Consider the following 26,104-nt stretch of genomic DNA (forward strand, 5'->3'; position numbering starts at 1 on the left):
GGGGGGAATCTCCTCAACCACCACCAATGTGCAGCATCCACTTGGATGATGCGACAGCAGCCATAGTGCGCCAGAACGCTCACCACACACCAGCTTACTGGTGGAGAGGAGACAGAGTGATGAAGCCAATCAGTGTATATATATATATGGGGATGATTAGGAGGCCATGATGGACAGAGGCCACTGGGCAAATTTGGCCAGGATGCCGGGGTTACACCCCTACTCTTTCGAAAGACATCCTGGGATTTTTAATGACCACAGAGAGTCAGGGCCTCGGTTTAACGTCTCATCCGAAGGACGGTGCTCTTTGACAGTATAGTGTCCCCGTCACTATACTGGGGCGTTAGGACCCACACAGACCACAGGGTGAGCACCCCCTGCTGGCCACACTAACACCTCTTCCAGCAGCAACCTGGTTTTCTCAGAAGGTCTCCCATCCAGGTACTGACCAGGCTCAGCCCTGCTTAGCTTCAGTGGGCAACCAGTCTTGGGCTACAGGGTGATATGGCTGCTGGACATATAATAATAATAATGATAATAATGTGGGTTTGAAAGTAGATCAGTGTTTAAATGACGACATTAACATTTTGTCTGAGAAATAAGAGATAAAAAACAAGGTCAAAAGATTGAAGTCTTAAAGTGAATCCTTTTGAAGAAAAGATCTATAATAGTAATTTTTAAAAGTGAATTGATGAATACAGGTTGATGTAAAATTAATGACTCCAACAAATGTGAGTTGCAAAATATATCAAAGTAACTAACAGGATGATTGTGTTGTAATTAAACATTTAAAAAAAGGTTTAAGATGATATAGAGAGACTAATCTCACAGATGATTTACAATAACTGCAAAAGTATCACAAGCAGAGAGTGCTTGCCTCGTCAAAATTAAATCCTAATTGGAGATTGATAAACTCCAAGAGAAAACTTAAGTCAAATATTAAACTATGGTTGAGAACTTGACAATTAAAATTGAGATTGAGAAATGTGAAACGTTATTGAGAACTAGAATAATTATTTTTATGTAAGAACAAATAAGCAGAAGCAGTAGTACTGGATTAACAGTTGCTAAATGCTGATTAAACAAACAGCTTGAAAAGTTGACCATGAAAGAACTAGAAGCTGATGTTTTGCTTTCAAAAGATAAGTTTGCTATTGGCTGTAATGAAACAGTTCGCTTATCTAAATCTGATGTGTGCTGTGGCTGAAACAGCCAGTGCGACAGAGACTCAATCTGAGTGGAAATTTGTAATGTCTAAATTCCCTGAGGTGGGCAAAAGACAACTATAAAACCATGTTTATTTGAAAACACATGTAATTTCTGGCAAAGATGCCTTAAGCTGGGATAGAGTTAAAAGATGATAGATAAAAGTTTGATGTTAGAAGTATATGAGAGAGCAGTGTACCAGTCCTGAATGTCTCAGAGTCTCTCTCATTCAATGAGTCAGCTAAAAGCTGTTATCTGTGATAATAAGTAAAGCACAGTGTTTCAGTTGAAGATCATAGACACAGAGATGTTAAAAGAAACCATTGCCATTTAGAGAGCAATTTGTTTTAAAAGTAAAACTGAATGACTTTAAAGAAGTATTTAAAATAATAATACAGACCTTAAACGATAGAGGTGACATTTTGATTAGCTTATTTTAGGACCAGTAACTTCTTTGTCTCATTTAGTCTCCACCATTCAGGACCGATGGCTCCGGCTACAGATAAAGTACACTGAATGTACGGTTGTGATCTAAATTCACTGAGTATAATCTAAGCAGCTAGGTTTCTGCTTTTAAGATGCTCAATGGATTTAAGTTATTAACCTGTCTCCCTGTGTGAACACTATTAGGCAATCGGAATGGCTCTGGTGACTCTTGAACGTACCTTTCCTAAGCTCCAGAAAACAACTGATTTTGTTGAAGAAGACTGATTTGGTATTGGAAAAGAGCGGTCACCAGTGTGTACGTGTGTACGAGTGGCTACTCAATGACGTGATGATCTTCCTGGCCAGGGGACAGCCCAACGCAGGGGGTCACGAACATTGGGCACCTCCGGATGGAGGGGTTATTTGTGAGAAAGGTATGAGAGTTGAGCGCTGATTACTGGAGGCCACCGGGGTCAGCAGAGCATTGAGAGGTGAGATGCGCTGTGAGGAGTTACGGCAGTCTGACCCAGGAAATGTGAGTTCCTCTATACCACTCACCAGAAACCGCATTCATTGTATGGCTTGTTTTTCATTGTGACAAGTGTCTGCAACTATGGCAGGGAGAAACACCCTGAGGAGAAGAAAATTATAGATAACAAACTAATGGGCTTTCGAGAGCCAGCTGAGACCATGAGGGGATTGCCATTAGTTGTTGTGGAGACAGTAGCAAAACTTTTTATGTACTGGTTGCCTTATGGGCAGGGAAAATCATAGTGTTGATTTTGAACTAATATGTCTATGACATAGTTTTAACTCTTGAAGGTCGTTAGACATGGTGGTGGCTAAAGATGAAGACAGCTTTTGTAGATTTGAGAAAAGTCTGGATGACAAAGGTGAATGGTCAAAGGTTATTGTAATGAATAAAAATGTTGTCTAAGTTACAGCCTTAGGAGGCTGGTGGAAAATTATTTGTTTATAGTGAGAGAGACTGCTTGAGTGGAGGAAGGGATGGTAACTGTGTCTGTCTTTCTGTCATCGGCCTGCTAGAGCAAGCTGAAGCAAAATAATGATAATGAAACAAAACAACCCAGCTGACTTGTCTAAAAAATCAAATGAATAATGAACAAGACATGCTTTGAAAGTGGTCAAGAGACCATGTAAAATTAGATAGAAGCTACAGGAAAATGGAAAGGTTAAAATCTTATTAAAAAAATTTAAATCTTTTAGCAATAATATAAAGAAAAGTGAACATTGAGAATGAGCAGTTAACATATGTGTGTCTAGTATGAGTGCGTGTGATGGTGACAGCACTTTATGTCTTGTATGTATTAGTTTGGGGTAATAATATTCCGCCTGAATGGTGTGTATATTGCGTCATTAACCTCTGGAATGAGTTTATCATTACAGATGGGTTAAGGCAAATGACAAATTTTAAAGAAGCTGATAATTCTGATGAAAAGACAATACAGAACATGGGACAAGCTTTAAGTTGATTGGTCATCAAGCTCTGTCTGATATTAATTATTTTTGTCTTTTATGATGTCGATTTGAATTACGTTCTGGGTCAGTGTAAGTATTTGTGTAAATTGGAATTGTGTAGTTGTAGATCACCATCTGGCATGGGCTGAGATAAATGAAAATGTTGTAGATTTGATGGCAACAACAAAGTGACATATTGGCTAAGTCAACATGAAATTATCAAGAGAGCCCCTCACATTTATGATTATTGTGAACAAAGGGGGAGAAATGATTGACTGACATTGACCAAGTCTGTACAGAACGACCTGACCTGATAGGGAAAATTGATGACTTTGGAAATGTTTGTAGATGGCTGACTTGAGAGACCAAACAACAGGCCTGAAAAGCAGGATTCGCTGTGAGACTCAGGGCCATTGCCCTTCAAATACTTCGATAAGAAGATGGGACTGGGCTTTAAGTGAAGAATGTAATATTTTGTTTCAGAGACAGAGAAAGATGTCTGGGCAAAATTTGGCTGAAGGACGTCGTTTGGGTTGGTGTTGATGGCAAATCAAATTAGTTTAAATTGATGAATGAGCGGGGTCATGCATCAAAAGGGGGATGGTAACAATTGCCAAATATGGTTTACTAAGGGGTTCACATTTGCTGAAAGCCATTGCACAGGTGGGGCAATATTGCTGTCTGTATGTGCCGCACACGCTGATAACAAAATTGCAGGACTGTTTCAACAGGAGACGCCAGGGCAGATGCAGCAGCGAAGGCCGTGGCAGCACAGCAGACAAAAGAAACTACGTGTACTTTACTATATGAAAATAATCTCGACATTTATTTTTCTTTAAAGAGCATGCAGACTTTTGATGCAGGGCAGACTGTCCCCTATAAAATAATGGTTATGGATGAATTTGACTAACTATCCTGGCCTGGATTGTTATTGTGGCAGAAAGAAACAAGGCCACACCTGCGCTGCGCATAACTTAAATTTTCCTTTTACAGAATGTCAGGATGGATTGGATCAAACAGAACTAATTCTGTTCCAAATGTATAAATATTGTGTTGTGGACATGAGCGAAGTGGGTTGAGTGTTTTTCAGGGTAAAAGGACCCCTATTACGTAAGTGAGCAAGAAATTATCCGGTGATAATATGTTTCAGGTTGTTGAATCCACAGGTCACACCAAAAGGGACGAGCGGCTAGACAAGCGGTCACTAACAAAATACTTAAGGTCTCCATACACAGGTGAAAGCAGGCAAGAAATGGTTCACTCCAGTGGGGGTGCGGTCGTGATTTAAGGGAAAACCTTATAAGGATCAGAAAATGGTTGGAGAATGTGACACCTGGGTCCAAGCCTCTCACCTTAGACAACACCAACAGGCCTCAACCATCCAATAGAGCACAAAGTGAGGGATTCAAGGACGTGCTAGTAACGTACCTCCCGAACCTATGAGGGAAAGACCATTGCAACGGCACGCAAAGTGTCACCCTGGTGAACACGGAACGTCCGTGGGGCGAACGAGATGATCAACACACCTGGAGGAACCAACTGCCAACTGATGGTTTAAGTTTAACAGAAGAATCTGTTTTTGTGATGATTTTTATGATTTTGTTTGATTGAATCAAACTAGGTAATAATAAATAATAGTGCAAGCAGTAATAAATAAATAATAAATAACAGTGCAAGCATTTGATTGGTGCAAATGTAGAAAATCTATTAATTTATGTGTAACAAGCAAAAAAGACGGACCGTAATGGAGATATTAGAGTTAATTTTGAACAACTAATTTGGTTAGAGGAATGGGAAAAATTATAAGACTTCTCTGGTTAGATTTGTTAAACAGTGCGTTCAATAGAGCTTACTAAATTGAATTAGAAGTGAATGAAATATGGAGATGGGCGTAGATTAATGGAAAAGGCTTAATGATAGGAGTTAGGATTGTGTGTGTTATTCTGATAATTTTGTTTATCATGGGTGAATATGATTACAGAGACAGGTGAAAACCTGCTGTCTGTTCAATTGGTGAAAATGACAGTTCCCTTTCGAGAGGTTCCTCTTATTGCGTAAGCTTACGCTATGGGAAAACTCCTTTTCTCGAGAAATATTGAAGTCTTTATGTAAAACGCATTGCAGCTGCACAGCATTCAGCAATGAGCGAGGCAGCTCGGTCATTGGCTGTGCTGCGGCAACTTGCACGAACCAATGACGGGGCGACTCTGAACCCGCTTCCAATGAGCGTGCTTCGCGCCCACGCGCGTCAGAGCCCGCCAAGATGGGCGTGGCCAAGGGCTATATATTGGGCGCCCCGTCGTCTGAGTTCTTTAGATTTAATCTCCTTCAGCAAAGAACCTTCTCTTCGCTGGATCCTCCGGATTTGTTGGAGTCTTTTCGCCGCCGCCGTCGACAAGCCTACAGCAGGACTGCTTCGAGGACGCCGGCGCCTTCAGCCGCCTTCGATCGCCCTTCTGCTAAGCCATCCGGCGCGCATCATCTAATATCCTTTCAAAAGCTATCAGTGTTCGCCCCCACGACACTTACTAAAAGAGCAAATTTAACAAGGCGTTGTTTCAAATGCCTTCCTGTGCCTCGTGTCGAGGCCCTCTTCAGGACGGGGATCGTCACATCATCTGCGCCCGCTGCCTGGGACCGGACCACGCAAAGGCTGCCCTCACTCGAGGCGGATGTCCCGAGTGTGACGCCCTGGGCCTCACCGAGCTGCGCGCTCGCTTCGCCGTTTTCACCGCGAAAGAGCCCACCTCTTCCGTGCTGCCGTCTCCTCTAGTCGAGCCGCGAAAGAAAAAACGCCGCTCACAGAGACCGCCGGAGCACGCGGTTTGCAGTGATGTCACGCCGGGCCAATCCCCGCGTGCTTCACCACCACCCGAAGACTCCCCGCCGCCAGTCCAGTTCACACAGGCGGACCAGCACCCCTCCAGCGGAGCGATGGGGCTCGTCTCGTTTGGCGCGTCAGGGGATGACGATGATAAGGATGACAGTTTTTCCTGTGATGCTGCATCCGACGACTGGCCGGGCTCGTCCTTCGACCCCGCTCCATCGACATCAGCGGGCACGAGCGCGGGCTCCAGCATGGACTCGGAGATCGTCCGCATTCTCTCTAAGGCCGTGGAAGACCTCGGGCTCGATTGGTCTTCCCCGGAAGAAACCGCCCGCAGCCGACTGGACGAGTGGTTCCTGCAGGGGCGCCGACAGGCCCCTCGACAAAGACCCTCCCCCTTCTTCCCGGAAGTTCACGACGAACTCACGAAGTCGTGGAAAGCCCCGCACTCCGCTCGCCTGAAGCCTTCTTTTTCTTTGTCGCTCTCCTCTGTGGACGGCGCGAAAGAAAGAGGCTATGAGGGGACTCCGCCCCTCGAGGAGGCTGTGGCCAATCATCTGTGTCCACCCTCCAACGCTGGATGGAAAGCTAAAGCTTCTCATCCCTCGAAGCCTTGCCGGTCTACTTCAGCTCTCGCCGGTCGCGCATACACCGCCGCCGGCCAAGCTGCATCAGCGCTTCACTCTATGGCTGTCCTCCAGGTGTTCCAAGCCAAACTTCTCCGCAGTATGGACGAGTCTGGACCCGATCCTGAGGCATTTAAGGACCTACGCAGCGCCACTGACATAGCGCTGCGAGCTACAAAAGCCACCGCCCAATCCATCGGCCGTGCTATGGCTAACCTGACTGTCCTTGAGCGCCATCTGTGGCTGACGCTAACAGAGATGAAAGATGCAGATAAGGCGTCATTTCTCGACGCTCCTATCTCCCAAAGCGGCCTGTTTGGACCAGCGGTGAAGGAGTTCGCCGAGCGCTTCACCGAAGCCCGTAAGGACTCACAGGCTATGCGTCACTTCCTGCCCAAGCGATCTAGCTCATCGCAGAGCCGCCAACGGCCGCCTCAGCAGCAGCGAGCTAAGACGGTGCCCCCCGTCTCTCAGCCCAAACCTGAAACGGATTTTCGACGCCGCTCGCGCTCTGCCAACAGGAAACAACCGCCCGAGCGACGGGGACCTCGGCCCAGGATTGTGCTGAACCCAGAGCCTCGTAAGTCCTCCTAGCTACAGGGAGGAAAAGGGAGAGCGCGTGTCTCGCAAGAGCCGGACCGTTCTCTCCAAAACGTTTAAAGCATTACCCAGTCCCCTTACAGGCGGCTGGAAATGTCTATACAGCAGCCAATGTGCCAGCCACACAGCTCGCCCACCTGCAAACAAACGCCGTTTTTACGGCGACACACAGAAATCACATAAAGAGCTATTTTCTGCCTGTGTCATTAAAGGGTCACGTGTCCACACCAAAGTGCGCATTCCCACATATCAAAACTGTCAACGCAGTGCCAAATGTTTTCCCAGCTCAGGCTGGACGCCCCATAAATGTAGATTGTGTGCCAACTGTCACGTATGCACCACTACACACAAGCACTGTTCCCACAGTTATAAACACTTCCCCAGTAAAAGCGGGAAGTTGTATAAGAGTAGCGCGTGTGCCCGCTGTTATGCACGCACCCCAACTCACAAACACTGTTTATATGGCCAAAATCCTCCCGCCACAAGCGGGAAGTTTTATGAAAGTGGCGCGCGTGCCTACCACAGTCTATGCACCCCCACCCATAAGCACTATACACACAGTGTTAAACATTTCCCCATCTCACTCTGTGAGCATTACAGCGAGCGTGCCTGTAATCTCACACGCACCCCTGCACTCGGCATTCAACAGGGCTGCTCAGCGCGCGCCCACGCCGCTGAAAGCTGTAAGCTCGGTATTAACACAGAACGATTCGCTGGCGGGAGCCATACGTCACTGCGACACGCCCCCGGCCAGCATTCAGCCCATATCTGTGCGAGCGAAAGCTTGGGAAAATATCCCAGACATGCCGAAATGGGTTTTGAACATAATAAAACACGGTTACTCGCTTCAATTCGCTCGCAGACCGCCCCGCTTCACAGCAGTGGTAGAGACGAAAGTGAGAAAAGATGTTTCACATGTTCTACGCACCGAGATGCTCAAACTGATAGAGAAAGGCGCTATAGAAACAGTCCCCCCCTCTATGAGCGAGGCAGGTTTTTACAGCCGCTATTTTCTCGTCCCGAAAAAGGATGGCGGTCTCCGCCCCATTCTAGATCTCAGACATCTGAACAAAGCTTTAATGATTCGCTCGTTCAGAATGATAACAACCATATCCTCGCGCAAGTTCGCCCGGGGGATTGGTTTCTGTCAGTGGATCTGAAAGACGCTTACTTTCACATTCCAATAGCGCCTCATCACAGGCCATTTCTGAGATTCGCTTTCGAGGGACAGTCATACCAGTACACAGTACTACCATTCGGCCTGTCACTGGCACCCCGTACATTTACGAAATGTATGGATGCAGCACTTTCCCCCCTAAGACAGCGGGGAGTGCGAATACTAAATTATCTCGACGATTGGCTAATACTAGCACAATTAGAGAGCCAGTTAGTGACACACAGGTCTTGGATTATCAGTCATCTAGAGTGCCTAGGTCTAAAAATCAATTTTGCAAAGAGCATGCTATCCCCCAGCCAGAATATTTATTTTCTGGGAATAGTGCTGGACTCAGTGCAGATGACGGCGCGCCTCTCATCAGAGCGCGCGCTCACTATCCGGCGCCTTGCAACATCGTTCAGAGCGGGTGCGCGCGCCCCCGTCAAGCGATTTCAGAGGATGCTCGGTCTCATGGCCTCAGCATCAGCTGTACTCCAGCTAGGATTGTTGCACATGCGTCCTCTCCAATGCTGGCTCAAAAGCCGTGTCCCCACTCACGCGTGGCGCTCGGGCCACTTTTTAATCAGAGCAAATCACGGCTGCATAAAAGCCCTGACGCCCTGGAAAGCTGTCGACTGGTATCAGTCCGGCGTGAGTTTGGGCGTGAACACAAGGAGAAAAATGATCACGACAGATGCCTCCAAAATAGGTTGGGGGGCCCTTTACGAGGGCAGGCCTGTCTCCGGTTTGTGGTCAAACCCGGAGAAGCGCCTACATATAAACTGTCTGGAATTGAAAGCGGTCGCTTTGGCTCTCAGAGCCCTTCTCCCGTACCTGAAGGACGAGCACGTCCTAGTCCGAACGGACAACATGACGGTAGTCTCGCATATAAATCGGCAGGGTGGACTCAGATCGAGCTCCCTGCACTCGATGGCCAGGGAGCTCCTCCTATGGTCCCAGCGCAACCTGCGCTCGCTGAGAGCAGCGCATGTGCCAGGTGTTCTGAACCAGGGAGCGGACATGCTGTCCAGAGACAAAGTTCTCCCAGGAGAATGGTCTCTCCACCCCCTGACGATTCAGTGGTTATGGCAAACCTTTGGCAGAGCAGAGGTCGACCTCTTTGCCTCCAAGGAAAATGCGCACTGCCCTCTCTTCTTTTCAAAGAGCACAGACGCGCTCGCCCAAGTCTGGCCGAGCCGCCCGCTGTATGCCTTCCCTCCGGTCGCGATGCTACCTCAGGTCATCAGATCAGGGAGGAGAAATGTGCAGTGCTCCTGGTAGCCCCACTCTGGAAGAACCAGACGTGGTTCCCAGAACTGATGCAGATGATGCAATCTGCCCCATGGCCGATTCCACTGAGGCTAGATCTCCTCAGGCAGGCCAACGGGATGATCCTACATCCCCGCCCCGATCTGTGGGCCCTCCATGCGTGGCCCCTCAACGGATTCCCGGGAACCTCCCCAGTGGAGTGTTGAGAACCATCACTGAGGCGCGAGCGCCCTCTACGAGGCGCTTATATGCCCAGAAATGGAAGGTGTTCAGTGACTGGTGTAAATCCAGGAACCTGAATCCTGAGACATGCGAAGTACCGAGTGTGCTCGTTTTCTTACAAGAGCTGTTGGAGGCAGGCCGCACCCCCTCCACGCTCAAAGTATGGCTGCCATGGCTGCCATAGCGGCATCACATGAACCGGTCGAAGGACGCACACTAGGGAAAAACTACCTAGTTGTTCGTTTCCTGAGGGGCGCCAGGAGGATAAATCCCCCACGCCCCCCCTCGGTGCCGATTTGGGACCTGGCCACGGTCCTGGACGCACTTAAGCGTGCCCCGTTCGAACCCCTCCGAACTGTGCACCTTAAACAGCTCTCGCTCAAAACTGCTCTCTTGCTGGCTCTCGCCTCGGTCAAGAGAGTGGGCGACCTGCACGCGCTGTCATCAAGCGCTACCTGCCTGGAGTTTGGACCTAACGACAGCAGGGTTGTCCTCAGGCCAAAACACGGGTATATTCCTAAGGTGCTCTCTACTCCTTTCAGAGCACAGGTGATATCTTTGGCCGCGCTATCGTCCCCAGCAGACGAAAGTGACGCTGATTTACTCTGCCCGGTCAGGGCACTCAGAGTATATTTGGAACGTTCTGCCCTGTTCAGACAGACAGAGCAGTTGTTCGTATGCTTTGGCGGCCGCACTAAAGGTCTGGCTGTGTCAAAGCAAAGAATATCGCGCTGGATAGTTGATGCTATAGCGCTGGCTTATGAAGCCAAGGGCCTTCAGTGCCCCTTGGGCATCAGAGCTCACTCTACGAGAGGCATGGCCTCCTCGTGGGCGTGGTCGAGTGGGATACCCATTCAAGATATTTGTGCGGCTGCAGGCTGGGCCTCACCGTCCACATTTATCAGGTTTCATAACCTACAGGTCCCCTCATTGCACTCTAACATACTGTCGGTCTAACTATGCATAGGTTGGGGTGTGTACATGCTGAGCATTGTCTCCTCCCTCATAGAATCACATCTTTGAAACTGATGTGGAGGATTTTTCATACATGACAGTACATAAAAATGTGCTTGTGTGTGTCTCTGGACGCCCATCGGGCCGTTCCACGTTGTCCTTTTATAAAGCCCGCCTTCGGCTGGCTCGTTGGATAATTACTTCGCTCAAAGGCTCAGGCACCGGCCTCCGGCTTAATAGAAGCGAAGTCAGCACGCACGGCGTTTTACATGGCGTTCCCATAGCGTAAGCTTACGCAATAAGAGGAACCTCTCGAAAGGGAACGACTCGGTTAACGTAACCTCGGTTCCCTGAGAGGAGGGAACGAGTATTGCGTAATCTGCCGTGCTTGTGCTTGGTCAGTTTGCTTCAGTCGATTGAACCTAAAGAACTCAGACGACGGGGCGCCCAATATATAGCCCTTGGCCACGCCCATCTTGGCGGGCTCTGACGCGCGTGGGCGCGAAGCACGCTCATTGGAAGCGGGTTCAGAGTCGCCCCGTCATTGGTGAACAGTGATTCCTCGTTTAGCCCGGCCCAGTAAAAATGTTTACTTGCTTGCTAAATAATTATGGGGATTTCCCCCACAAAAAACAGCCTTATGCTTCTTCATTCTAAACTTTTTCTTCACAGGTTCAAGGAGAGTGATTTGTATGTAATTGTTACATGTGTGTCCTGTGTTTCCCCCGTTCTTTGTGTATTTGGTTCAGTCCTGTTTCCAGTTTCCCGCTCCTCGTTAGTGTTTAGTTTATTCACCTGTGTCTAGTTCATTTGCCCCAGCTGTGCCTTGTTTCCCTAATCTGTTCTCTGTCTATGTAAACCCTGTGTTCTCCCTCACTCCTTGTCGGTTCTCGTTTATGTAACGTTTGTGTATGGTGTGTTGCTGTTTCCCGTGATCCTTGTTTTGTTTGAGTAAATTATATTTGAATTGGACCTGTTGACTGCTGCCTCTTCCTCTGCCTGCACCACACCCGTAACAGAAGAACCGACCAAGAAAAAGAAAAGAGAATGGATTTTGCAGCAGTAGAGATTCTGCTTCTCTCCCAGGAGGATCTGTCCCTCGAGGCCCACACACTGAGGTATTTGAACTTAGTACCATATGTTCATTATGATGACACCAGCCTCAGTGTGTTCTTCCGGGCAGGTCTCAATGCTGAGACCAAGGCACGCCTGCCCGGAGATGGGCCTCGGGGGAACTTTGTGAAGTATGTGCAGTGGGTGTTGAAGCATAATCGTGAGTCTCATCCTGCTGAGACTTGTTCACCGCTGGTCCCGTCCAGCATAGATCCAGAGCTTCCACCACTGATCCCGTCCAGCCCAGAGCAGCCTTCGCCGCTGGTTCCATCCAGCACCAGGCCCTCTACACCGCTGGTTCCGTCCAGCACCAAGCCCTCTTCGCTGCTGGTTCCGTCCAGCACCAAGCCCTCTTCGCTGCTGGTTCCGTCCAGCACCAGGCCCTCTTCACCGCTGGTTCTGTCCAGCACCAAGCCCTCTTCACCGCTGGTTCTGTCCAGCACCAAGCCCTCTTCGCTGCTGGTTCCGTCCAGCCCAGCCAAGCCCTCACCGCTGGTTCCATCCAGCCCAGCCAAGCCTGCACCACTGGTTCCGTTCAGTCCAGCCGACCTTTCACCACTGGTTCCGTCCAGTCCAGCCAAACCCTCGCCACTGGTTCCGTCCAGTCCAGCCAAGCCCTCGCCGCTGGTTCCGTCCAGCCCAGCCAATCCCTCGCCGCTGGTTCCGTCCAGCCCAGCCAAGCCTGCACCGCTGGTTCTGTCCAGCCAATCCGAGCCAGAGCCCGCTGATCCTGCGCCGGAGCCCGCTGATCCTGCGCTGGAGCCCATTCATGCTGCACTTGAGTCTGCTCTGGAAGACACAGCGCTCATTGTGGTGTCCGTGGCTGTTTTGTGTGTGTGGGCAGCACACACATCAACTACAGCCCATGAACCCAGCCCAGAGCTTCCCTGCAGCCCTGCAGAGCCTGAGCCCGTCGCCTGCCCGCCAGAGCCTGAGCCCGTCGCCTGCCCGCCAGAGCCTGAGCCCGTCGCCTGCCCGCCAGAGCCTGAGCTTCAAGCCAGCCCTACAGAGCCTTCTCTACTGGTCCCATCCAGCCCTCCCAAGCCTGACCTGATCCACGTCCCGTCTGCCCACCCAGAGACTGTCCACGTCCCAGAGCCTGTCCCAGAGCCTGTGATTCCCCCCAAGAAAGTTTTGGGGGGGGGATATAGGCCACCTGAAGGTGCGTCTCCACCATGGCCACCTGAAGTGGCCTCTCCACCCTGGCCACCTGAAGTGGCCTCTCCACCCTGGCCACCTGAAGTGGCCTCTCCACCCTGGCCACCTGAAGTGGCCTCTCCACCCTGGCCACCTGAAGTGGCCTCTCCACCCTGGCCGCCCGAGGGAAAGTCTCCACCCTGGCCGCCCGAGGGAAAGTCTCCACCCTGGCCGCCCGAGGGAAAGTCTCCGCCCTGGCCGCCCGAGGGAAAGTCTCCGCCCTGGCCTCCTGCACATCCTGCTCCGCCCTGGCCTCCTGAACATCCTGCTCCGCCCTGGCCTCCTGCACGTCCTGCTCCGCCCTGGAGGCTTCCTGCTCAGGGTAGGCCACGCCCTCGTCAGCCTCCAGGGCGCCCGCCCCCCCACCCCTTTTGAAGTTATACGGCGCGAGGACGCGCCTTTTTGGAGGGGGCGTTATGTTACATGTGTGTCCTGTGTTTCCCCCGTTCTTTGTGTATTTGGTTCAGTCCTGTTTCCAGTTTCCCGCTCCTCGTTAGTGTTTAGTTTATTCACCTGTGTCTAGTTCATTTGCCCCAGCTGTGCCTTGTTTCCCTAATCTGTTCTCTGTCTATGTAAACCCTGTGTTCTCCCTCACTCCTTGTCGGTTCTCGTTTATGTAACGTTTGTGTATGGTGTGTTGCTGTTTCCCGTGATCCTTGTTTTGTTTGAGTAAATTATATTTGAATTGGACCTGTTGACTGCTGCCTCTTCCTCTGCCTGCACCACACCCGTAACAGTAATGACTTGAACTTGCATTTATTATTACTATTATTACAATGTTTGATTAATCAGTTATCAGAGTATGATAAACAGAGGAGCTGTTATGAAATTTTTCTATTATTACTCTGATTTCAGTGATTCCTAATGATGGCCTCATCTGTTCTCACGAATGTAGTGAGAGGGGGCCTTTGGGTGATAATTTACTGTGGTTGGGAGTCAGTGGAGGTAAGGAAAAGCAGGTGGTCAAGGGGTCATCTTGAGTGCATTTGTACGTTATAGCCTAAAGGGTTCAGGGGGCATTTACCTCTCAGGGCCAGGGAGAAATAGAAAAAAACAAAGTATATCTCTCCTGTGAGGGGAGGGCAGAAATAAGGCCTTGGAGGACACAAGATATAAAAAAGACAGACACTGCTTCTCTTTATCTCTCCTCACTGACTCACGAATGTGTATTGGTCACGAAGATCTCTCTTGCAAGAGAATAAATACTTTATAAACTATTAAATTGGACTCAGAGTGTCTCTTACTCAGTGATGATGTTTGTTGGAAAGGAAAAGCCACAACAAACTCTTTGGCCAGAAATATGTTCAGTAGGTAAAATGAGGACTCTTGTATGGCTGAAGTAACTTCAAAATGACTCAATGAGAATGTTTAGAAAGTTCAAGATCTAGTACTCATGGGCCAGAACTATGTTCGTGGGTCAAAAAGGAACCTCTGTATAGCCTATATAACTACAGACCTCTGTATGGGTGATTTAACATCAGAAGGAGTCTAAAAGTTTATATTGTTTAAAACCTTTTGAGGCCATTTGGCCAGAAATTAGTTCAATAGGTCAAATATGGATATTCTATATGGCTTAGGAAGAATCAGAAGGAGTCTTTGAGTATGTATAGAAAGTTCAAGAGCACATGTGATATTGTGCAAAAGCACATGTGATATTCCTCAAATGCACAACATTTCATCATTCGTATGTGCAATTAATCCAAAAGAACATGCATTGCACATCTCTTCTTCGCACAAAGGAACGAGTTAGTCATTGTATGTATTGTAAACCGACCGCTCATGTGGTTTTCTAGTCAGTGCACAACTGAATTAGTTGTAGAATGGAAATGCATGCGAAAGCACATATGTTAGGTGTTTTCTTTTCATTGCACAGAGGATTATGTTAGTTATTGTGTGCATTATAATGGAATGGCTATTGCAATAATTTCCCTTCAATATAAAAAGGAATAGTTTAGAATGCAATTGCAATGCGAAAGCACAATATATAATGCAATGCGAAAGCATGTATGTTATATGTTTTCATTGCACAGAAGTTAGTTCTTTCTTGCAATGCAATGCCACTGTTAAAAATGCTATCTCTTCAATGCACATCGGAATGCGTTAGTTATTTTATACATTGGCACTGTACATAGCTTATATATTATTCTTTAATGCACAGCGTTAGACGTGTGTGCAATGCAAGCATGTTGTTTCTTCGTTGAACAAAGAAATAAGTTAGTTATTGTATGCATTGTAAAGCAACAGCTAATGCAACGATTTCTCTTCATCACACAAATGCAACAGCTAAATGCAAAAAATTTCCTTCAGTTACACAACTGAATAAGTTAGTTGTAGTGTGGAAAAGCATGTGAAAGCACAGGTGTTATTATTATTATACTTCAATGCACAACGTTTGATCGTGCAAAGAATCCAAAAGCACATGCATTGCACATCTCTTCGTTGCACAAAGGAACGAGTTAGTTATTGTATGCATTATAGTTATTCAATCATTTCCCTTAAATATAAAAAGGACTAGTTTAGTGTGCAATTGCCATGCGAAAGCACAATATGTAATGCAATCCGAAAGCACATATGTTATCTGTTTTCATTGCATAGAAGTTAGTTCTTTCTTGCACTGCAATGCAACTATCTCTTCTATGCACATCGGAATGAGTTAGTTATTTTATGCATTGCACTGTACATAGCTTATATGTTATTCTTTAATGCACAACGTTAGACGTGTGTGCAATGCAAGCATGTTGTTTCTTCGTTGAACAACGGAATGGTTAGTTATTGTATGCATTGTAAAGCAACAGCTAATGCAATGATTTCTCTTCATCACACAAATGCCACAGCTAAATGCAATGATTTCCCTTCAGTTACACAACTGAATAAGTTATTTGTAGAGTGGAAAAGCATGCGAAAGCAGGTGTTATTCTTCAATGCACAACGCTTGATCATATGTGCAATGCAATCCAAAAGCACATGCATTGCACATCTCTTCGTTGCACAAAGGAACGAGTATGCATTGTGAAGCGACCGCTCGTGGTTTTCTCTTCAGTACACAAATTAATTAGTTGTAGGATGGAAATGCATGCGAAAGCACATATGGTTAGGTGTTTTCTTTACATTGCACAGAGGAAAGAGTTAGTTATTGTATGCATTGTAAGGTAACAACTAATGCAATGATTTCTCTTCATCACACAAATACAACAGCTAATGCAATGATTTCCCTTCAGTTACACAACTGAATAAGTTAGTTGGAGTGTGGAAAAGCATGCGAAAGCACAGGTGTTTATGTATTGTTATTCTTCAATACATAACATTTGATCGTATGTGCAATGAATCCAAAAGCACATGTATTGCACATCTTTTCGTTGCACAAAGGAACGAGTTAGTTATTGTATGCATTGTAAAGCGACAGCTCATGTGATGTTTTCTCGTCAGTGCACAAATGAATTAGTTGTAGAATAGAAATGCATGCGAAAGCACGTTATGTCTTTTCTTTTCATTGCACAGAGGAATATGTTAGTTATTGTGTGCATTATAATAGAATGCCTATTGCAATAATTTCCCTTCAATATAAAAAGGAACAATTTAGTATGCAATTACAATGCGAAAGCACAATATATAATGCAATGCAAAAAGAACATATGATAAATGTTTTCATAGCACAGAAGTTAGTTTTTTCTTGCAAAAACATGCTTGCATTGCACACCCGTCTGCACGTTGTGCATTAAAGACTAATATATAAGCTATGTACAGTGCATTGAAGAGATAGCCTTTTTTACAGTTGCATTGCATTCAGGCTATCTCTTCAATGCACATCGGAATGAGTTAGTTATTTCATGCATTGCACTGTACATAGCTTATGTGTTATTCTTTAATGCACAACGTGCGTGCAATGCAAGCATGTTGTTACTAATATATTCTTCGTTGAACAACGGAATGAGTTAGTTATTGTATGCATTGTGAAGCAACATCTAATGCAACGATTTTACTTCATCACACAAATATAACAGCTAAATGCAATGATTTTCCTTCAGTTACACAACTGAATAAGTTAGTTGTAGTGTTGAAAAGCATGCGAAAGCACATGTGATATTAATCAAATGCACAACATTTCATCGTATGTGCAATGAATCCAAAAGAACAAGCATTGCACATCTCTTCTTCGAACAAAGGAACGAGTTAGTCATTGTATACATTGTAAAGCGACCGCTCATATGATGTTTTCTCGTCAGTGCACAACTGAATTAGTTGTAGAATGGAAATGCATGCGAAAGCACATATGTTAGGTGTGTTCTTTTCATTGCACAGAGGAATAGTTTAGTTAATGTGTTTTTTATAATAGAATGCCTATTGCAATAAATTCCCTTCAATATAAAAAGGACTAGTTTAGTGTGCAATTGCAATGCGAAAGCACAATATGTAATGCAATGCGAAAGCACATATGTTATCTGCAATGAATATAGAAGTTAGTTCTTTCTTGCAATGCAATGCAACTATGTCTTCTATGCACATCGGAATGAGTTAGTTATTTTATGCATTGCACTGTACATAGCTTATATGTTATTATTTAATGCAGAACGTTAGAAGTGTGTGCATTGCAAGCATGTTGTTTCTTCGTTGAACAACTGAATGAGTTAGTTATTGTATGCGTTTAAAACAACCGCTAATGCAACGATTTCTCTTCATCACACAAATGCAAAAATTTTCCTTCAAAACACAATGACCAATTTAGTTGTATTATGCAAGAAAGAATTGTGAAACATATTTGTGTTTTCATTTCATTGCACAGATGAATCAGTTAAATAGTTAATTCAATGAAATGTAAAGGCAAAATTGTAATCTCTTTAATGCACATCGGAATGACTTTCATAGGTCCCTTTTTAACCTACTGAACATATTTCTGGCCCAAGAGTAGTATATCTTGAACTTTCTATACATACAGATTCCTTCTTAAGAAGGAGTAGCCATAGAGAAGTCCATATCTGACCAATTGAACTCATTTCTGGTCAAATGGTCCTCAAAAGGTTTTAAACAATATAAACTAATAAACTCCATCTGATGTTATTAAAGCTATACAGAGGATCTTTTTTGACCTACTGAACATATTTCTGGCCATAGAGTACTTGATTTTGAACTTTCTATACATACTCATAGACTGCTTCTGAAAAGTCAATTTCTGACCTATTGAACTCATTTCTGGTCAAAAGGTCCTCAAAAGGTTTTAAACAATATAAACTTTTAGACTCCTTCTGATGTTATATTAGCTATACATAGGTCCCTTTTTGACCTACTGAACATATTTCTGGCCCACGAGTCCTAGATCTTGAACTTTTTTAAACACACTCACTGACTCCTTTTGATGTTAATTCAGCCATACAAGAGTCCTTATTTTACCCACTGAACATATTTGTGGCCAAAGAATTCTTGAACATTAAGTAACTATACATATTGACCTCTAATGATGTTATTTTTGCCAGACAGATATTTGACCTACTGGACATATTTCTGGCCCAAGAGTACTTGATCTTGAACTTTCTATACATACTCATAGACTCCTTCTTGATGCTTCCTAAGCCATATAGAATGTCCATATCTGACCTATTGAACTAATTTCTGGTCAAAGGGTCGTCAAAAGGTTTTAAACAATATAAACTTATAGACTCCTTCTGATGTTATATTAGTTATACATAGGTCCCTTTTTGACCTACTGAACATATTTCTGGCCCATGAGTACTAGATCTTGAACTTTCTAAACATACTCATTGACTCCTTTTGATGTTAATTCAGCCATAAAATAGTCCTTATTTTACCTACTGAACATATTTGTTGCCAAAGAATTCTTGAACATTAAGTTACTATACATATTGACATCTTATGATATTAATTTTAAGTCAGACAGATATTTGATCTACTGAACATATTTCTGGCCCACGAGTACTAGATCTTGAACTTTCTAAACATACTCATTGACTCCTTTTGATGTTAATGCAGCCATACAAGAGTCTGTATTTTACCTACTGAACATATTTGTGGCCAAAGAATTCTTGAACATTAAGTTACTATATAGATTTACCTCTTATGATGTTATTTTAGCCAGACAGATATGTGACCTACTGGACATATTTCTGGCCCAAGAGTACTTGATCTTGAACTTTCTATACATACTCATAGACTCCTTCTGATGCTTCCTAAGCATCTGACCTATTGAACTCATTTCTGGTCAAAGGGTCGTCAAAAGGTTTTAAACAATATAAACTTATAGACTCCTTCTTATTGAGTCTATACAGAGGTTCCTTCTTGACCTACTGAACATATTTCTGGCCCACGAGTCCTAGATCTTGAACTTTTTTAAACATACTCATTGACTCCTTTTGATGTTAATTCAGCCATACAAGAGTCCTTATTTTACCCACTGAACATATTTGTGGCCAAAGAATTCTTGAACATTAAGTTACTATACAGATTGACCTCTTATGATGTTATTTTAGCCAGACAGATATTTGACCTACTGGACATATTTCTGGCCCAAGAGTACTTGATCTTGAACTTTCTATACATACTCATAGACTCCTTCTGATGCTTCCTAAGCCATATAGAATTTCCAAATTTGACCTATTGAACTAATTTCTGGTCAAAGGGTCGTCAAAAGGTTTTAAACAATATAAACGTATAGACTCCTTCTTAAGGAGTCTGTACAGAGGTTTCTTTTTGACCCACTGAACATATTTCTGGCCCACGAGTACTAGATCTTGAACTTTCTAAACATACTCATTGACTCCTTTTGATGTTCATTCAGCCATACAAGAGTCCTTATTTTACCTACTGGACATATTTCTGGCCCAAGAGTACTTGAACATTAAGTTACTATACATATTGACATCTTATGATATTAATTTTAAGCCAGACAGATATTTGACCTACTGGACATATTTCTGGCCCAAGAGTACTTGATCTTGAACTTTCTAAACATACTCATTGACTCCTTTTGATGTTAATGCAGCCATACAAGAGTCTGTATTTTACCTACTGAACATTAGATCTATAACGTTAGAGATGTTCTTTATTTCATGAAGTTGGAGAAAATAAGGTACTCTCTTCGCCGACCTAGCACTATTTTTGTCAAGCTTTGGAGACCCCTTCGTGAACATGTCCAAACTCTCCAGCTTGACCCTGCTCTCTGTGTTTGATTTTGGACCCCATTCCCAGACCCCAAGCCCACCAATCACCAGCCTAGATGATACTACTCCTGTATTGTCTGGTCAATATATAATTGGGTTTACTGTATGCAGGATTGTATTAGATTGCACTTGTAATTTGTTGGGGGTTTTTTTGGGGTTTTTTTTTTTCTTTTTTTTTCTTGTGGGACTTCGGTGTATCTGTTTACTGTTATATATTTTAGTGCCTTTTTTGTCTCCCACTGTTTTGTAATGTATCTTAAAATGCATAAATAAATCATAAAAAAATAAATAATAAATAAAAAGAGAATTTAAGTAAGTTGCCTTTGGGACCCTTTGGCCAGAAATATTTTCAATGGGCCAAAAATAGGCTGGCTGATGTAACATCAGAAGTAGTCCATGAGTTTATGTAGTAAAAAAAAATTTGAGGACCCATTGGCCAGAGATATGTTCAATAGATCAGATATGGACTTTTGTATGGCTGACGTAACTTCAGAAGTCAATCAGTATGTGTAGAAAGGTCAAGTTAGAGGACTCTTTAGCAAGAAATATATTCAATAGGCTAAAAATGGACTGGTGTATGGCTGAGGTACTATCAAAAGGAGTCATTATGTATAGAATGTTCATGATCTTTTTGGACAGAAAAATATTCAGTAGGTCAAATATGGACTACTGTCTGGCTGATTTAACATCAGAAACAGTCTTTGAGAATATACAGTAAGTTGCCTTTTGGGGACCATTTGGCCAGAAATATTTGCAATGGGCCAAATACAGGTTGGGTGACGTAAAATCAGAAGTCAATGAGAATGTGTGGAAAGTTCACTATGTTCATTAGGTCAAATGGACTACTGTATGACTGACATAACATCAGGAGTTCATGAGTTTATATAGTTAAAAAAAAAATTTGAGGACCCTTTGGCCAGAAATATGTTTATTAGGTCAAATATGGACTACTGTTTGGCTGAGGTAACATCAGAAGGAGTCAATATGTATAGAATGTTTAATATCGAGTACTCTTTGGCCAGAAATATGTTCAGTAAGAAAAATAAAGACTCTTGTATGGCTGAAGTAACATCAAAAGGAGTCAGTGAGTATGTTAATAAAGTTCAAGATCTAGTACTCGTGGGCCAGAACTATGTTGATTAGGTCAAAAAGGAACCTCTGTATAGCTTATATAACATCAGAAGGAGTCTATAAGTTTATATTGTTTAAAACCTTTTGAGGACCCTTTGACCAGAAATTAGTTCAATAGGTCAGATATGGACATTCTATATGGCTTAGGAATCATCAGAAGGATGAGTATGTATAGAAAGTTCAAGATCAAGTACCCATGGGCCAGAAATATGTCCTGTAGGTCAAAATGTCTGTCTGGCTAAAATAACATGATAAGAGGTCATTCTGTATAGCAACTTAATGTTCAAGAACTCTTTGGTAAGAAATATGTTCAATTGGTAAAATAAGGACTCTTGTATGGCTGAAGTAACATCAAAATGAGTCAATGAGTATGGTTAGAAAGTTCAAGATCTAGTACTCGTGGGCCAGAACTATGTTCGTGGGTCAAAAAGGAACCTCTGTATAGCTTATATAACATCAAAAGGAATCTATAAGTTTATATTGTTTAAAACCTTTTGAGGACCTTTTGACCAGAAATGAGTTCAATAGGTCAGAAATGGACATTCTATATGGCTTAGGAAGCATCAGAAGGAGTCTATGTGTATGTATATAAAGTTCAAGATCGTGGGCCAGAAATATGTCCAGTAGGTCAAATATCTGTCTGGCTAAAATAATATGATAAGAGGTCATTCTGTACAGTAACTTAAGGTTAAAGAATTCTTTGGCCAGAAATATTTTCAGTAAGTAAAATAAGGACTCTTGTATGGCTGACGTAACATCAAAAGGAGTCAATGAGTATGTTTAGAAAGTTCAAGATCTAGTACTTGTAGCGATTATACGCACGTATAAATATAATTAATTATTATTCATAACGGATTATGATCAATAATTAATAATTTAATTATTTTCAGAATTTACTGTAGCAGAATCAATAGTATGATCATCTTATCAGTTCATCCAATGAACGGAAAGCATAAACAATTATTAATTCTAGGAAATATAATATCTTCTTGGCCAAGAAAGACTAATTCCCAGCTAACAGCTAAATTAAGAAATAAATCAAGGGTCAAAGCATAGGTAACTTAGATCGAAGTTCAAGACAATAAATCTGTAAGCACATATCACAAGTAATGCTTCTCTTTTCAAATACAAACAATACTTTATTGATTATAAGCCTATGACTAACACACAAAACAAATATCTAACACAAACACACTCACTTAAAAATGTTGGGTTAAAAATAACCCAACGAATAACCCAACTATGGGTTGGTATAGCACCTTCCCAACTGTGGGTTATTTTAACCCAATGCATTGGGTTAAATACCAGTTGGGTTAAAATAACCCAACAGTTGAGGTAAATATTTATTTTTATAAAGAATATTTATACGGTATTATATTATATTATTTATTTTTATAACCTTTTTTTAATAAATAAAATACACATTGTTTTCAAATATATATATATTTTATTGGTCTATAAACACAATAAATATGTTTTAACATGTTTTAAGTATTACATTATGAAGGTACTAAGTATTACATTATGAAGGTATTACATTATGAATAGTGACCCTAGTAAATATACACGTGTATAATAAATAGAACAAACAAACAATTATGATGTGCAAATATTAAAATATACACATTAAATTTAAAACATGCGTGCACTTTACAGTACATCAATTAAAAACACACATATGTGCCACAATAAAAATAAATACATGCTTATTAAAAAGGCTGTACATAAATTAAAAACGTACATAGATGTGCCTACACACACACACACACACACACACACACACAAAACCAATCTGTACATACAGTACACAAATTCTAAATGTATCTGTACATACAGTACACACCTTTAATACAATAAAAAATAAACATACTTATTAAAAAAGGCTATATTGTACACATTGTGTTATAAACACCTTAATATGTATGGTGTTTGGCTACTGGAGCTACTGATGATCAGTATTGAAAACAAAGCTTTTAAGGAGGTGGCAATGTATTGAAGGAACTCCTCCAGGAATATTATAGACAGCATACTGTAAAAACTCCCAAATGGGAGCAGAAGCTTTGGGTAGTTAATGTCATAGATGTAGAATATTTTGAAGCATACATCCACTGCTTGCAGGAGTTCTCTTTGTCCAGACAATCCTGGCTTGTCTCACCATATTAGTTCCAACCTTAAAAGATAAATATACTTTATAAAGATTAGCCACTCAATCATTGTGTGAAGTTCAGGCAAAGATGACTCGGACTCTACAGCAGATACAACACACTAAAATTAGGGAAAACATCTGGAAAAAACTTTGAGTGATGATTAACTACCTTAGTATTTCCCAAACCTGGTTCTGGGGTACCCCTAGTACTGCAAATGCTTTCTCTCTCTGATTAAAAACCACTGATTCAAATTATCAGCTTTTTAGGCACACCAATTAAATTAATAATTAATAATTAACAACAACAAAAAACAAGTCGTCATTTACTAACCTTAAAAACAGTTCTGGCCCTTGTTTATGATTGACAGAACCATGTTGGAAGTTGTTGTAAACATATAGGCAAGTAATTTAGGAAGCTAAAATTTAGAATGTAAATGACTGAATTTGCTTATTTGAGTAATCCATTCCATTCAAGCACGTGTAGCCATAAGAGCATTGCTTCAGTTCTGAGGATTGTATTAGATAATCATCAAGTGTTCTAAAATAGAAGCAAACAAACTGAGAGACTACATGTAATATAGACCTACAATTATGTAATTTTAATGCTCTGGTCTTTGCAGATATTTAAAGATGGCCATCTTTAAGCATGACTCTTTGAATTTATATGAAATAGTAACACTTGCGCTTGAATCAACTGTCCTCAGCATCATCAAGCAGTTCTTATTGTTGAGCCCTGTACTGGCTACTTGTCCAGTTGCAAGTAAAAATCTCACTCACTTGCCCCTTCAAAAATGCACTTGTTTCGGACAAGCATGACACATCCTTTGTTCTAACCTGGCAGTGGAAAACTTGGTCGGGAAGAGGAATTCTGTGATGGCTTTGCTGTCTCTGACTGTGTGGGGCTCTAAGACGTTTCCTCACATAGTCTTTCTTCCAGGTAACCTGTTGCAGGGTGACAATAACGACCAGGTGTATACCATGACTCCTGCAGCAAAGAAATGTAAATAAATCACTCTTATGAAAAAAAAAAGCTGGGGACTGATACTCTTTATCAGCTCTCGATTATCTTCTAATCAGAATCAGGACAACTTACATAACCATGTCCCTCATTGTTCTTCAGGCAAGGAAACTGGGCAGTTAGTGCCAAAGCCATCTCCTTTTTGATCTCAGCTGATGGGCTTTACAAATAAACAATCATTTAAATAGGCAAGTTTATTTATTTAAATGTATTGTTCAAGTGATTTTACTTGTACTCACGTTTCCCAAAAACTTTCCATCAAGTGAGAAACCAATAACCGCACCATCTGACGTCACTCCTTAAGGCTTAGGTGCCTGTCTCGGTCTAAGGATGTTATTAATGTTGATCCTCCAGATTTTATGATTATTTCTCGTATATCCTGTGAAAAGGAGAATGCATGAACTAAAAAATTCCATTCAATTCATTCTTAAAAATATATATAATAAAATAATTGCCAAAAACTCAAGTTCAGGTGAAGTTCAATTAAAAGACATGTTATTACAAAGGTTGAGTTGCTTGTTGTTCTTGTCTGCCAGCTTTCCACTATTGTTTGAGTTGGTGTTATTGGGTTTATCCTTATAGGTGACTGATTGTTAACGGCTATGGCCCAGACTCGGAGACTGTTAAAACAAATAGAGGTAAATATCAGATGGTATCTGCAATTATCCACAATATGGCTGGGCAATATGACAGTATCCTCTGAATTTAGATCAAGCCATACCTACTGTATTTAGTGTTGTCTAGAACATATCAGTGACTTGGGCAAATGTCCGAGCAAGAGGGAACCAGTTCATTACCATTAACAAACGAAAATGTAAATTATATATTATATATAAACATTCATCACTAAATGAAAAAGATTAACTTACCTTGAAATGTTTCTATTAAATTGCAGAGGTTCCACTGTTCTAGTTTGTTTGTCCCTAACAAATGAATCCATTTATCTAAAACATAACACGTTTAGTACAATTAATACAAATGCAAAATTGTCATAGCATATACTATAATTAGATGCTATACCATTAACTTACTCCTGTAATACATTTAAGGTTAATACAACAATGCATTACTATATAAAAATTTTAAGCAGCTGTATGTACGTTTACCTTGAAACATCAGTTTCAGACTCATTCTGATGGTAAACTGACCTAACTTACCTATACAAACATGATGGTTAACTGACCAGACCCCACACACGTCTGTTAACGTTATAGCTATGCATGTTTGAGTGGTGGGGCGTTGTTACGAAAATCCGCGGAAAGTAACGTTAGCAGCTTGCAGCTACAGGATTGCTTTACATCAGCCAAATCAGCGCTTTCGTCTGGTTTTTTAAAATACTTTTATAACAGAGAATTCAGTGAATCAAACGTTTCTCACCGAATCTCACAGCATTGTTGTGGTGTCCGTCCGAGGTGTGAGCTTTAGCTAACTTATAGAGCTGAACTAACTTATGTGCCGGTCCGAGCTGATAAATGGTCCGTGCAGCGTAAATACTGATTAACGTTAACGTTACCTACTTTAGTTTATTGGTAGCTGCTATACATTTTCGCTAATCTTTCGGCTAA

General features: G+C 42.7%; 1 long non-coding RNA gene and 1 pseudogene across 1 annotated transcript; both read right to left on the reverse strand.

Annotated features, from left to right (window-relative positions):
* Positions 1 to 399: 399 nt before the first annotated feature.
* LOC130081332 (5S ribosomal RNA) lies at positions 400 to 516 on the reverse strand (annotated as a pseudogene).
* Positions 517 to 24,399: 23,883 nt separating this feature from the next.
* On the reverse strand, positions 24,400 to 25,127 carry LOC130081176 (uncharacterized). The gene is made up of 3 exons (XR_008806699.1): positions 25,042 to 25,127; positions 24,615 to 24,918; positions 24,400 to 24,506 (listed from the first exon to the last, which is right to left on the reverse strand). It is a non-coding gene; the product is annotated as an uncharacterized LOC130081176 (long non-coding RNA).
* Positions 25,128 to 26,104: the final 977 nt, after the last annotated feature.

The sequence above is a fragment of the Rhinichthys klamathensis genome, unplaced genomic scaffold (assembly GCF_029890125.1).
Source record: "Rhinichthys klamathensis goyatoka isolate OS25496 unplaced genomic scaffold, OSU_Roscu_1.1 h1tg000036l_1, whole genome shotgun sequence".
NCBI classification, from domain to species: Eukaryota; Metazoa; Chordata; class Actinopteri; order Cypriniformes; family Leuciscidae; genus Rhinichthys; species Rhinichthys klamathensis.